The sequence below is a fragment of the Danio rerio genome, chromosome 2, assembly GCF_052040795.2.
Source record: "Danio rerio strain M-AB ecotype USA chromosome 2, GRCz13ab, whole genome shotgun sequence".
Taxonomy (NCBI): domain Eukaryota; kingdom Metazoa; phylum Chordata; class Actinopteri; order Cypriniformes; family Danionidae; genus Danio; species Danio rerio.
Window position 1 is genome coordinate 52444205 of NC_141022.1, and position 15497 is coordinate 52459701.

The 15497-nt window shown below is 33.7% G+C and overlaps 1 protein-coding gene and 1 long non-coding RNA gene across 28 annotated transcripts in view; one reads left to right on the plus strand and one right to left on the minus strand.

Annotated features, from left to right (window-relative positions):
- Nucleotides 1-15497, minus strand: part of svilb (supervillin b) — a 125124-nt gene that overhangs the window by 98271 nt on the left and 11356 nt on the right.
- On the plus strand, nt 1475-3512 carry LOC147846504 (uncharacterized). Its single transcript, XR_015478012.1, has 2 exons — nt 1475-2876; nt 2994-3512. It is a non-coding gene; the product is annotated as an uncharacterized LOC147846504 (long non-coding RNA).

The following is a 15497-nucleotide window of genomic DNA, read 5'->3' on the forward strand; positions in this document are numbered from 1 at the left end:
TAAAGACAATTTATTATGCCGCTTTTTACAATATGTAAAAAATAAGTCTGATTTCCCTTGAGTGTGTGTGTGTGAAGTTTCAGCTGAAAATACTCCACAAATAATGTTTTATAACTCTTTAAAACTCCTTCTTTTAGGCTTTAATCCTAATTCTGCAATTTGGGTGCCTGTCACTTTAAATTCAAATGAGATTGTGCTCTTTTCAAAAGAGGGCGGAGCTACAAATGCCTGCGTGTCAGCATAGTGGCAGATTCAAAAAACAAGACTAATTTCCTATGCTAATAAGGGAAAGATCATCACCAATGGGTGGACTTTCCCCTCACTGATAACACGTACAAAGAGAAAATATCAATCGAAGTTTCTGCAAAAAAAATTTTTAATTCATTTTTACCATTAGAAGCTGGTTATATTCACAGACTTGCCACACATGAAGTTTCGCAAACTAATTTCGAGAGGAGCATGTGACATGATCGAATACAGCTGATCCTCATCGCTAATTATTAGCTAGCCTAATCAGATAATTCTAAAACTACTATAAATATCCTGCCTAAACATTCCTTATATTCGTTTTTGGAAAACACCCCAATCCTTCCCTTCTCCCCCCTCCTCTTTCATGATCGGGCAACACGGTGGCTCAGTGGTTAGCACTGCTGCCTGAAAAAGCAAAGAGGGCCACAGGGTTAAGTTCTAATTGAGCCCTGTGTGGAGTTTGCATGTTCTTCCCGTGGTTGAGTGGGATTTCTCCAGGTCCTCCTGTTTCCTCCAACAGTCTAAAAACATGTACATTAGTGAATCGCAATACAGTCACAAGCACTTAACGAATACATAGCATAAAAGGCCACTCGAGAAACACCTGATCTCGCAACCCTCCTAATTTTAATTGACCAGGCAGGAACCTTAGGCTCATCTATCTTTGAGCACAGGGTTCTCTCCCAGGACAGCATGTCAAACCTGCTATCATAGTTGAGCATTATCTAAGCGTGAACTCTTGAAAACCGTGTTTAAACCCCTTATAAAAGTGTTTTTTGCATAATATGTCCACCTTAAAGATGCTTTTTTTTTTTTTTTTTTAATAAACTTAGTCCTAATTAGCAAACCCAAATGACTTGAAGTTTAACTATATCAGTGGTTCTCAAGCTGTGGTACGTGTACCACTAGTGGTATGCGGGCTTCCTTCTAGTGGTACGCAGAGGAATCAAGCATGTCATGTGTACATGCTACATATATTTCAAAATTTATCAAAAATTATTTACATATGAATATATGATGACATATTGCCTATATTTCTGAAATCCAGGCAACATTTTCAGGTGTTGATGAGTTGGCTACTATATGTTAATACTTTACATTTAAGTACAGGATTTATTGATTGATTGATTGATTGATTGATTGATTGATTGATTGATTGATTGATTGATTGATTGATTGATTGATTGATTGATTGATTGATTGATTTATTAAAATATTTGTTGACGTTTTTTTTTTTTTTTTTTTTTTTTTTACAAATAAGCACAGTCCAGTGTTAATGTTCAGACCATTTATAATGTTTAAAGTGACTGACAAATATAAATATTCTTAATAGTAGGGATTAATCTGCCACATTTTTGAACTGTGCAAAGCTGTAGCTGCTAGGCCAACTATGCTACTGTATTTCAATACTGCTCTGCATGGTGGTACTTGGAGAGACAATTGTTTTCTGAGGTGGTACTTGATGAAAAAAGTTTGAGAACCACTGAACCACATCAATATTAAGATCAATTACTAAAGGCCCGTTTACACCAAGGACGATAAATCTACTTACAATTTATCAACCTTAAATGTAACGTTACCTACATGTGTCCACACCAGCAAATTTGAAACATTGTTTCTTTTTAGTTTATGCCATCTATGCTGTGAAGTGGACCAGTCCCTTCAGCAGCAAAACAGCCCCACAACATGATGCTGCCGCCCCCATACTTCACAGTTGGGATGGTGTTCCTAGGCTTGTAAGGTTTCCTGAATACGACAAGTTCAAATATTGTCCAAAACCTCCCCTTCGTACATTTAACCTGCAGTGTCAGTTCAGTCTGGATGAGGAGTTCAGTCCGGCTACATTCTCTCGTCGTTCTGCCTTTATTAGGAGAGGACGAGGTTTGTTTAAAATACTGCTGAATTACAGACTGTGCGGTGAGAATATCCAGTCGAACATACTTTACAGACAGGAGTCAAGTGTGAATCTCTGAGCGTCTCAAACACACACTGACTCCCCAGACCGAGATGAAGTCCTGGAATGAAAGCGATTCTCTATTGGTCTTGTTGAAAATCCCTCTCCTCAAAACCACTTGTCTTGTTCTACCCTTCATTTATCGTCTCTTGTCATCCTCCTTCTCACTGCATTCTCAGTGTTTGACCGTATGGATACAGTATATGTTATAGCAGATGCATGATGCAACACAGCCTCTTGTAATGCAATGCCTTGATCTGAACTTATATTTCCAATCTAGCTAATGAAACAGACACTAATGAAACAGATTTGCTTTTATGCTTATCTTTAATTGTTGAATTTGCAAATTTAGACAGTCAATTAATCATAAATTATATTATCTGTAGTATGAAAAAAATTGCTTGTTACATTCCATGTCCTGCCCCAGATGTGGGACCATTGGTCAAAATGCCCATCAATCATCATTCTTATATCACACCGCCCAATCGGGAGCTAGTCGACAGCATTTAAAAAGCATTCGCTCGCACTTTTCAGGAGTAGCATCTGATCACTGTTCTTTCCAGTTCATATGATTTTTTTTTGTTCTCATTTGTTCTAGTTTGTCTCTCGTTTTAATGCTTTATTGTTAAGATAAGCTTTTGTTCAATTTATCAGATTATTAGGAAGTACGGCTGTGCGGTTAATCAAAATCGAATCGCAATTTGAAACATTCTACAATCAACATTCAAGCTAATCGCAAGAGACTGCGATATGAAATATATACATGTATTATATAATTTCCCCCAGCCAGAGCAAATGCGTGACTGTCGTCTGTATGTGACGATCTTACCAGCCAATTGAGTGAGCATGCAGTCAGAATTGAGCAACCGAACTATGCGGAAAGCCCACAATAAAACAAACGGGAAAACACGGACAACAAGCATTAATAGACCAAGTCATATCAAAGGAAAAACAGCATGTTGGTAATGTGGAAATCAGTGGTGTAAAGTACTTAAGAAAATGGACTTCGTTACTTTACTTAAGTATTTTTTTTGGCTACTTTGTACTTTGTATTAAAAATATAAGCAACTTTTACTCTCTACTTGACCACATTTTTGATTGAATATATGTGCTCTTTACTCCACTACATTTGAACGGACGCTTATAGTTACTCGTTACATTGTGATCATGCGCGACAAGTCGGCATCTTTATCTACCATGGCTAATTTGTTAGGCGGACGAGGCGATATCGCCATCTGCAGGCTGCTGAAGGTACTGTATGCTATTTATGAGCTAAATCATGTGAATTAGCAGCTTGCCAAATACCAGGTGTTTGATTAGCGACATGGCTGCAGCCGTAGTCTGCACATGAAATCGACACATCAAGCAGTGCCAGCACTAATGACCATCCATGGCCTTATCTGAAAGAAATGTTTTCATTTGCCAATGTACAGAATGTCTCTCACAGGATGCAGTGTCTACTTTGTTTGCCACGAACCACGAAAATAAGTGCTTTAAGGAATTTATTGTAAAATATGAGAAAACACATTGAAGTAAGAATCTATTTAATGGTAATTTAATGAATTTAATACAGTTACTGATATGGCAAAAACCACTGCGACATGACATGACTATGTTTTAGCTTAATTTTTTTTGTGCAACGTGAATAAATGTTTTACTGAAATTATACATTTTGCATCAGGTGCATTTAGCTATGAGTTTGTGATGTATTTTTCATTGAATTTATATGTAGTTTACTAAGTTGAAAGATAACACTGCTCCTTTTTTGTTTAATATTAATACAGAGAAAACATCCTAATCAGTTGAAAAACTACTCAAAATAAAAAGTATTGGCCCCCTTTGAGACGTTGAGGTGAAATGAAAGTCAGCTCTGATTTTTTTTTACTACATTTTACTACTTTTTTTAATTGGTTGTGCCATTTTGAACATTTCTTTTTTTTTTTGCAACTTTATGTTTATTTTGAACATTCAATTGAGTACAATCATACGGCATTTCAAGGTACATTGGTATCTCAGTATGTGAACTTAGGTGGTATAAAAATTACGTGCATTATTGTCAGGTGTATTTACTACACAGTAGTACTCAAATTTTGTAAATTATCAAGTGAAAAACAGCATAAAGAGAAGAAAAATAAAATAAATAAATAAATAAATAATTAAAATAAATAAATAAATAAAATAAATAAAAAATATATAAATAGATAAATAAATAAATAATAATAATAATAGGAAAAAGATAAAATAAAAATACAATAATCAAAAATAAATGAAAATTAAAACACTATTTACATCCAGGGTTAGAACACATGTCATAATATATTTCCTTCAAGAGTGCCATTTTGAACATTTCAATTTGAGACTTTGTTCTATTTTTTATCTATTTTGTTCTGCCATTTTGAAACATTGAGGTGTTCAATTTAATTTCAATATTAGGAAATAAAACATTTCTTAGTGTTCTTTGAGCCTACATTCAGTGTGAGTGAAATATTTAAGTTCTTCAAAATTGGATACTTTAATACTTTTACTCAAGTCTTATTGAAATTGGTGACTTTTAACTTGTAATGGAGTCATTTTTACAGTAAGGTATCTGTACTTTTACTCAAGTATGGTTTTCAGGTACTCTTTACACTGCTTGTGGAAATATTCTAGTTTCAATATTTTGGTAATTTGTAAGAAATTCGTAGAACTGTTGCCACAGCATGAAGAAATACAACAACCAGCACCTAAAAACGCAGTCGGCTAATCGAGGAGTAGCTAGCAACAGCAAAGTACAATTTCAGAGTTATTTGCAGCTGTTACACCATATGAAAAAACATCACGAAGGCACCAAGAGATAACTAACACCATAACTCATTAGTGTTTGCTCTAGAGAAAAAACATTTCTGAATATTTATAAACAAATTTAAAGTTGAAAGTTAGTGAATATCTTTTCAGCTCCTTTTTAACTAACACTCACTACATTTTAGCAAGAAGAAGCTACAATACAGATTATTGAGCTAAAGATTGACTACAAAATTAAACAGCAAATCAAATCGAAATTGCAATATCGGTTTAAAAAAATATTAATAAACGCAATTAGACCATCTCCCCAAACCGCACAGCCCTATTAGGAAATCGAACGATCTTTATGAGAATTAAATTATCAGATAAGCTTTTGTTTTGCTAATTGCAAACAATGTGTACTTTAGGAAAACTCAAGTAATTCTGAGTAGAATCGTCTTTTGTGTAGGTAAGTTACCACACCTGTATCTATGTTTTGAATAGTTTGAGTAATTTAGTTAAGTGTCGCATATGCTGAAGATTACAGTTTTGTTTCGACATTTTTTCTTCAGTTAGTTAGTTTTGTGGTTTGGGGTTTTAGTTACATTGTAATATTTATTCCTTTGTTTTGGCAACACCTTTGATTCTGTCATTTAAATTAAATTCCAAATGCCTATATTTGTTGCTAAAGTGTTATTTTTGTTCCACATTTTGTTTCACCCAGTTGGCGTTTCTGTGTGAATTTTGCATGTTCTCCCTGTGTTGGCGTGGGTTTCCTCCTGGTGCTCCGGTTTCCCCCACAGTCCAAAGACTGACGGTGAAGGTGAAGTGGGTAAGCTAAAATTGTCTGCAGTGTATGTGTGTATGTCCACCTCATAAAAACAAGATGTTACAAAACACCAATATGGTGGGACTAAATATCAACTTCAATATAAATGTCCCGGGGAGTAAGTATCAGTTTGTTGTTATTTCTCTTATTTTCACCCAGCACCAGTAGACGTCTTATCATCTTATCCAATCTAATAACATAAACGTAACAAGATAAACAAGAAATAAACAAATAATTTGAGTATAAATTCTAAATTAAACAAATGCAATTTGTTATATTAGAAGTATATGTTAATCACTGAATTAACTATACAATAGTAACTACAGTACAGTGACTGACTAGTATAAGAAAAATAAATAATGAAATCACTTGAAAACCATAGTAAAACTTAAAGTAAAGTCAACTTGCAATTGAATAGCACAACAATAAATACTAATACAACTAGCTACACAAAATATTAACTGTAAACTTCAGAAAAAAAAAAATATTTCATAGACTAAACCAAACATACACCTGACAAAAGTCTTGTAGCCTATCTAAGTTAGGAACAACAAATAATACCTTGACTTCATCATTTGGTATCAAAATGGCTTATCTGAAGGGCAAAGGCCTCTAGATCACGCTCATTTTACCAAAATAAAATATGATCATGCCTTAATTTTTAATTATTTAATTATTTAGACAGTAAGGTCTGACTTTGATTAGACAAAAGTGTTGTCACTTAACAGAAATAATGTCCTTAAAGTTCTTGCAGGACTCTCAGAGTTCATCAAGATTCTTTGAATTCGACTTCAATGCCTTCTCCATCTTACCCCAGACATGCTTAATAATGTTCATATCTGGTGACTGGGCTGGCCAATCCTGGAGCACCTTAACCTTCTCTGCTTTCAAGGTTGTTGATGTTGCCATCCACTCTGCGGATTTCTCATACACCCCTATACTGAATATAAACCCAAACCATGATTTTTCCTTCACCAAACTTGACTGATTTCTATGAGAATCTTGGGTTCATGCAGGTTCCAATAGGTCTTCTGCAGACTTTTGTCAGGTAGTGCACAACTCTCCGATTACAATAAATGTAAAACAGGCTCTTTTTAAAATATGAAACTGAATGGCAATAACACAATGTTAAATAAACATAAAATATACAAAAAACAAACAAACAAACCTCTACTTCTATAGAGAAAATAAAATGTCATATTCCAAATTCTAAATGCATATATGTACATAGATGTCTATGTTCCACCATAAAAATATACTTAGCAGTGTATAGTTTGCATGCAAAAAGTAGTGCACTAGAAATCCTTTCCACACACAGAGTGCATCATTCCCTCTGAGCTCTACAAACGATGAGGACTCACATTCTCTGCTCTTATAAGGCTGTGAGGAGTCTGAATCAGTCTCAGGCCTCACCTCTCCATGAGATTTATTCAGGAGTTGTTCTTGGCCCAAAATACAAAAACAAAAAGCTGATCTTACGTCAACACGTCCTTAACAGGAAGTGATAATAAATGCATTCTTTCTGGCACTTTAGTTCATAAACAGTGTTCAAAAACCTGTGTGTGGTATATAACTCAATATAGGCACAAGGGCTGCACAATATGATCTCAAAATTACCATTATTACAATAAAAGTATATGCAGTTCACGTATTCTAGACGTGTGTGTCAACCCAAAGCTGAAAATAAATACTTACAGTGCATGCGGAAAGTATTCATAGAGCTTCACTATTTCCACATTTGTTTATGTTACAGTCTTATTCCAAAATGGATTAAATTCATTTATTTCCTCAAAATTCTACATTTAATAGCCCATAATGACAATGTGAAAAAAAAGAGTTTTTGAAATTGTTGTAAATTTATTAAAAAATAAAAAACCTGAAAAATCAAATGTACAGAAGTGTTCACAGCCTTTGCTCAATACTTTGTTGATGCACCTTTGGCAGCAATTACAGTCTTTTTGAATATATATTGCCACAAGCTTGGCCAAACTAGTGGTTCCAAACATCTTGCACTTACGGATGATGGAGGCGACTCGTTGTTCATTGGAACTTTCAGAGCAGCAGAACATTTTCTGTAACCTTCCCCAGGCTTGTTCCTCAAGACAATTCTGTCTCAGAGGTCTACAGACAATTCCTTTGTCTTCATGCTTGGTTTGTGCTTTGACATGCACAGTCAACCCTGGGACCTTATATAGACAGCTGTATGCCTATTCAAATCTTGTCCAATCAACTGAATTTACCACCGGTGAACTCTGATTAAGCTGCTGAAACATCTCAAGAATGATCGGTGGAAATAGATGAAGACTTTCTGGATGCACTGTACACTGAAAAAAAATATTCAGAAATGATTCCTTGGCTTTACTACATTTTTTTCTAGTAAGTGGCTGTAAACAAATTATTTGGGCAGAATTTAAACAAACAAATTAAGTAGAATTTTATTAAAATTAAATTAATTAGTTTAAGTTCAACACAAATAAATTGTTTGCAACAGTTTTGCAGACACCATTGTATGTGTATAGCGGGAGTCAAAATAAGAGAGCAAAATGACAACAGCCAATCAGAGTCAGAATATCTGACATAGCTAATAATAATAATATTTGTATTATTTTTCTAGGCAAATGTTATACCGTAAAATAATTGTTAAAGAAAAATAATAGAATAGAAAATAGAAAGCTGTATTTTTAAATAGTTTTTTTAACCCCAACAACAACAATAATATTCACTCAAACACTCAGCTTAGTTTTCATACACAACCCCAAAGTGCTCTAAAGTCTAAACAGTTAGCTAAATTTTTTAAATAGGCTTAATATAAAAGTTGTAATAGTACATTGTGATGTATCTGTGGAATTCAATTCAATTCAATAAACTTTGTTTATCCCACTGGATTTAGAAAATTGTCTTTAGACCTAAAGTAGGCTCACACAATAGCAGAACATAAATACAAATTCATGCCATATCAGTAAAAAGAGATGTTGAAGAAAGAAGAAAAGTTAGTTGCTTAGAGTTTCTACACCACACATCTAAATGTAGATTATTATAATCAATATTGTGAAAAAGAGCGATACGGATAAGTCATAAAACTGACTATAGAGCTCACTCATTTATATTTTTTTAAAAGCTAATAAAATTTATTGATTAGTTTTTTTATACAGCAAAAATAATGTATAAGCAAATAATAATTTACTACCTGTTAATGTTCAAAAACGATAGGCAGAATTTTAGGAGCAAGTGTAACTAAGTATCCTTATGTTTTTCACTCAAGCAATGTCACAGTGTCACTAAATGCAAAAAGCTGTATAAACACAAGGTTTTGATTGGTGTATATACTGTTTATTTAAGTATAGAAAGTGAAAAGAGTCTATTAAGATAAAAGTTTGATGATTATTGTTAAGAATTAATAATTAATATGGTTATGTATTGTTTTGTATTAACATATAGTGGCTATGGGGACTAAATAAGCATAAAATTTACTCCTTTACAGTACAATGCGTATGTTAAAGTTGTTTTGTTATGGTGCTGTATTGTTTTACTATCTATACACACTTTGTAGTCATTTTTTTTTTTTTGTTAGTTTGTCTAGTTTGTTTATTTTTTTATATGTTCTAAATAAAGTTTAAGTCCATTTTTGAATAAAGATTTTTGAAAACTGCATGAGTCTATATAAAAAAAATATTTGTTATATTTAATTTCATACAGTGGTGACTTTAATCTGTCCCAGTGGTAAATGGGCCAGTTTGCCACTGATGCAAATGGTGTAACATCTGCCACAAAGAATGCATCCTTCCCTATTCACTGCCATCCAAAAATGAGCATTTAAATCACACATTTGCTGCCAGCACATTTTAGTCTGACGTGTCTAACTACATCCACCAAATAAATTCAACTTCTATTTGGAGAGATGTCAGTTTCTCATAAACCGTCGCAGAGAAACAAGCGCAGCTGAACCTCAAAGGACAAAGACAGACTCCTGTGAGCTGGAAACAATACCAGTGGGAGTGGGAGATTTATGGATGAATTATATTCAGTCTCTGTAGCGGTTAAATCACATGGTGACACATCGCAGAGCTAATGTGATAAGGAATGCAAACACACACAAAAATACACACAGACAAACATGCATGCACACATGCACACAGACTTTCATGCAAACCATAACACAGACAGAACGGAACAGAATTTTTATTTCCACATAACAGATATTAAATGTTTTCACAACTTTGATACTCTGCTGCTGTAAGTTGCTCTTAAAGATAAAGTCTCGTGTACATGTTTTGTAAGCACCAAAAGGCCAGAAAACGCAATTCTCTGGGTGAAGAAAACTTTTATTTTTTTAAAGAATAGCAGAAACCTTCCTTAAGTGTCATTGTGCAAAAACTTCTGTGTCATCCAGCATTGCTTGTTTTACTGTTGACTGATCCTGCATGGATGGTCGTCCTGTTTAATATACAAAACACTTCCCAAAACCTTCATGGCATTAGATGTTCTTTTAAAAATTATCCTAAACTTGGATTGATAGATTAAAGTAATGTAAATTCACCTCACCATTGGATTAAAAGGAATAACTCGTGTGTTATTAACACATGTTTAACACGTTTAATAAACACAAAGTTTTAACAAATAGATTCTGTAGAGCAATAGAAGACAGATAAACTATGTATATATGCTTTGTGTGTGTGTGTGTGTGTGTGTGTGTGTGTGTGTGTGTGTGTGTGTGTGCGTGTGCGTGTGCGTGTGTGTGTATAGAGTGATAGAAACATACAACCATAGATTGAAAGAACAACTTAGAGAACTGACGGAACAAACAATCCATAGACAGAGAGATGGAAATAACATTTAATAGATATAATAATTAAAAGATTGATAGAATTCTGGAAGGGTATGATAAAACAGTCAGAACGATAGAACAATAGATAGAACTATAGATAGAATAATAAAATGATAGAACATTAGATGAAATGATAGATAGGATAATAGATAGAGAACAATCAATAGAATGACCGACAGAATAATTTACAGAACGATCGATAGAACGATCAACAGAATACTATATACAGCCATCGACAGAACGATCAATAGAATACTATATAGAATGATCGATAGAACGATCAACAGAATACTATATAGAACGATTGATACAACGATCAACAGAATAATATACAGAACAATCGATAGAACGATCAATAGAATACTATTTAGAACGATCAACAGAACACTATATAGAATTATTGATACAACGATCAATAGAATAATATATAGAACAATCGATAGAACGATCAAGAGAATACTATATAGAACGATCGATAGAACGATCAAGAGAATACTATATAGAACGATCGATAGAACGATCAATAGAATAATATATTGAATGATCAATAGAACAATCAATCAAATACTATATAGAACGATCAACAAAATACTATATAGAACGATCAATAAAATACTATATAGAATGATCAACAAAATACTATATAGAACGATCAATAAAATACTATATAGAACAATCAACAAAATATTATATAGAATGATCAACAAAATACTATATAGAACGATCAACAAAATACTATATAGAACAATCAACAAAATACTATATAGAACGATCAACAAAATACTATATAGAACGATCAATAAAATACTATATAGAACGATCAATAAAATACTATATAGAACAATCAACAAAATACTATATAGAACGATCAATAAAATACTATATAGAACGATCAATAAAATACTATATAGAACGATCAATAAAATACTATATAGAACGATCAATAAAATACTATATAGAACGATCAACAAAATACTATATAGAACGATCAATAAAATACTATAAAGAACGATCAACAAAATACAATATAGAACGATCAATAAAATACTATATAGAATGATCAACAAAATACTATACAGAACGATCAATAAAATACTATATAGAACAATCAACAAAATATTATATAGAACGATCAACAAATTACTATATAGAATGATCAATAAAATACTATATAGAACAGTCAACAAAATACTATATAGAACGATCAACAAAATACTATATAGAACGATCAATAAAATACTATATAGAACAATCAACAAAATACTATATAGAACGATCAATAAAATACTATATAGAACAATCAACAAAATATTATATAGAATGATCAACAAAATACTATATAGAACGATCAACAAAATACTATACAGAACAATCAATAAAATACTATATAAAACGATGAATAAAATACTATATAGAAAGATCAACAAAATACTATATAGAACGATCAACAAAATACTATATAGAACGATCAATAAAATACTATATAGAACGAAGGATAGAATGGTCGATAGAATACTATATAGAACGGTCAACAGAATACTATATAGAACGGTCAACAGAATACTATATACAACGAACAATAAAACGATCAATAAAATGATAGAATGATCAATAAAATTATCAATAGAATAATATATAGAATGATCGATTGAACGATCAACAGACAGACAGACAGACAGACAGACAGACAGACAGACAGACAGACAGACAGACAGACAGACAGACAGACAGACAGACAGACAGACAGACAGACAGACAGACAGACAGACAGACAGACAGACAGACAGATAGATAGATAGATAGATAGATAGATAGATAGATAGATAGATAGATAGATAGATAGATAGATAGACAGATAGATAATCAGGTGGAACGAACGACAGATCGGCATACAGAAAGAACAATAGTTCGACAGACAGAAGCAATGACAGATTAACAGAGAGCGAAAGATAGATCAATAGAATAAAAATGGCAGCTTGATAGCCAAAATTAAGGATAGATCAACAGACAGATCAATGGACAAATGGATGGATACATCTCAAAAACAATTAAGTGAAACACAATAAAAATAGTAGTGAGGTAAAGTGTTAACAGTATATCTGAGTGTGTGTTTTAGAAGAGGGCAGGTGCAACTGATTCAACAGCTGCAATATCACTGTCTGGCTCCAGGCCTCATAGACTTACACACGCGCACACACAACACGCACACACACAAACCAATGCGCACACAAACACAAATACACACACACACACACAGTAACTGCAAGTGTGCTTTGTTCTTATAGTGCCCCCAGCCTTGAAACGACAGTGACTCTGCAGTCTGTACTCCGCCGACTGTCTACAATTATTCATCTGATCCACATTTAGTCTCTTCGTCTACAAACATGAACTTCAGAGCTCAACTAGTTTGCTGGTTTCCCAGAAGAGAAAATTTTATTCAGCAAGAGCTTGTACAAGACCATGCAAGATCTTTACAAGTCATTCCAAAAACCACTCCTAAATGTACTTACAAACACTTTGACTTATCTTGGTCAAGTTATTTGTGCTTTTAATATATAATTTAACAAACAAGTACTTTGAGAGCTGAATGAATTAAAAAATAATAATAAATTAAATAAACAAATAAAAAATGTATTAATTCTAATTTTAATAACACTTGATAAAAAACACTTGCAGAAACACTTTGATTGTCATTCTCCCTTTGTACGTGTCATCAGAGAGGGAAAACCCCACCGATTAATGATGATCTCGCCCTCTTTAGCATAGGACTTTTGAATCGGTCACTATGCTGACACATGTTGCTCTATGCACTATGCTGCACTTGTTGCTCAATCTGCACAATCTGATTTCATACACTCTGTAGCAATCTGATTTGAATTAAAAGTTACAGTCACTAAAATGGCACAATTTCTCACCAAAATGGCACAAAGCCCAAAACGGGCAGTTTCAAAGAGTTATTAAACATTATTTGAGTATTTTGAGCTGACACTTCACATACACACTCTAAGAACATCAGAAACTTATTTTACATATGGACTTCAAGACATGGAATTCACAATTCTGGAAAGATTATATGACACTGAAGACTGGAATAATGATCCTAAAAATTTCAAATCAAAGGACAAAAGGCTGCACAATACTATAAAAATATGATAAGAAACATACAAAATTGTTGTTAAGTACAGCGACAACAAATTTACTTAAAGGTGCTGTGTGTAAGTTTTTGAAGCATAAAAATATTGTTTTGCAGATATTTAAGAAAAATGCCAAGTGAACATTCTTGTTTATCTGAAAAACAATGCTGAAGTCAGATATTCTGCTTTGAAAATGTGAGTTAGGTGCTGGAACGTTGTATTTGTTTTGGTTCTTTTAACCGACCCAATACGAGTTTATCCAATTATATTTCAGCACCCCAGGTTGCCTTGGTGGAAAACAGCGTATTTCATTCCTTCATTCATTCAGAAAGGCTCTCAAAGCATGCGTCCGTGACCGAAATGCAACATCCGGTGGACAGTAGCAGACTCCAAAATTAGACGCAGATTTCAACATGAGGTGATTAATCAGGAGATAATTGTAAAGCCGTGTCCAAACAACATGCTACGTGACGAAATTTGCAGCGATGAGCAATTTGGCTGTTTGCACCACATGACACATGACAGAAATTTAAAAACAGCTATTCAAAGGCACACAATATAGGAGCACTTACTGCACTCAAACAAAATGATAAGGGTTATAATCTAATTAATACATATTAAGCCTCTTTAACATTATTAAATTTACATGCTGAATCACTGTGATGTTTTGGTTTTGAGTCACAGTTCTAAAATTCAATTTCAAAGGTTTTTTTTAAATTTTATTTTCAAGATCTGAGGTGAACTATCTGCTGCTGCTTGCAGTAGTATTGAAGTAAATGTCATGTAAAATGGCATTCAAACTCACGTTGATATCATTTAACACTAAATAAAGCACATGAGGTGTACCTGAGATGAAAACTCAATTCCTTCAATAGCGTGCAGCTGCTTTTATTTAGAACACAGTTTAAATCAGCCTTTGGGCTTAATCATCAGACTCACTCCTTTTGGTCCACAATCTGACAACCTGCGCTTGTCTCAGGTTTGTCTTGATCCAGAAATGCAATACCTAGTTCAAAAACTGGGTGTCAAACTTACATACTGCACCACCTTAAAGATATAACATTTCCCTATAAAAATGATTTTTTTTATATAATTTATTCTAATTCAGAATAAAAAAACGTGCCAAGGTTCAAACATTTAATCATTTAGAGTAAAAACCTCTGACTCTGATTGGCTGTTGTCATTTTTCTCTCATCTCGACTCCCGCCAATAGTATTTTTTTTCAGCTCTCGATTCGCCTCCAGCCAATAGCAGAACAGCAAACACTTGAGATAAAGATAATGAGGCCACATCTGATTGGTCAAACTTGGATAAACATTCATTCATTCATTCATTCATCTTCCTTCGGCTTAGTTCTTTTATTCATCAGGGGTCACCACAGTGGAATGAATCAGCAACTTATACAGAATATGTTTTACACAGCGGATGCCCTTCCAGCTGCAACCCAGCACTGAGAAACATCTATACACACTTATTCACACACTTGTTCACTATGGGCAATTTGGTTTACTCAATTCACCTATAGCGCATGTGTTTGGACTAACGTGGAAAGCAGAGCACTTGGAGGAAACTCGTGCCAACACAGGGAGAACATGCAAACTCCACACAGAAATGACAACTGATAAAGATAAAGTTGCAATATACAGTATTGTGCAGCCCTATAATAGTATCCCCCATAGCAAAATTTCTTTGGCCCAGATCTGGCCCACACCATCAGCATTTGCTTGGCCCACATGCCGCAGTGAA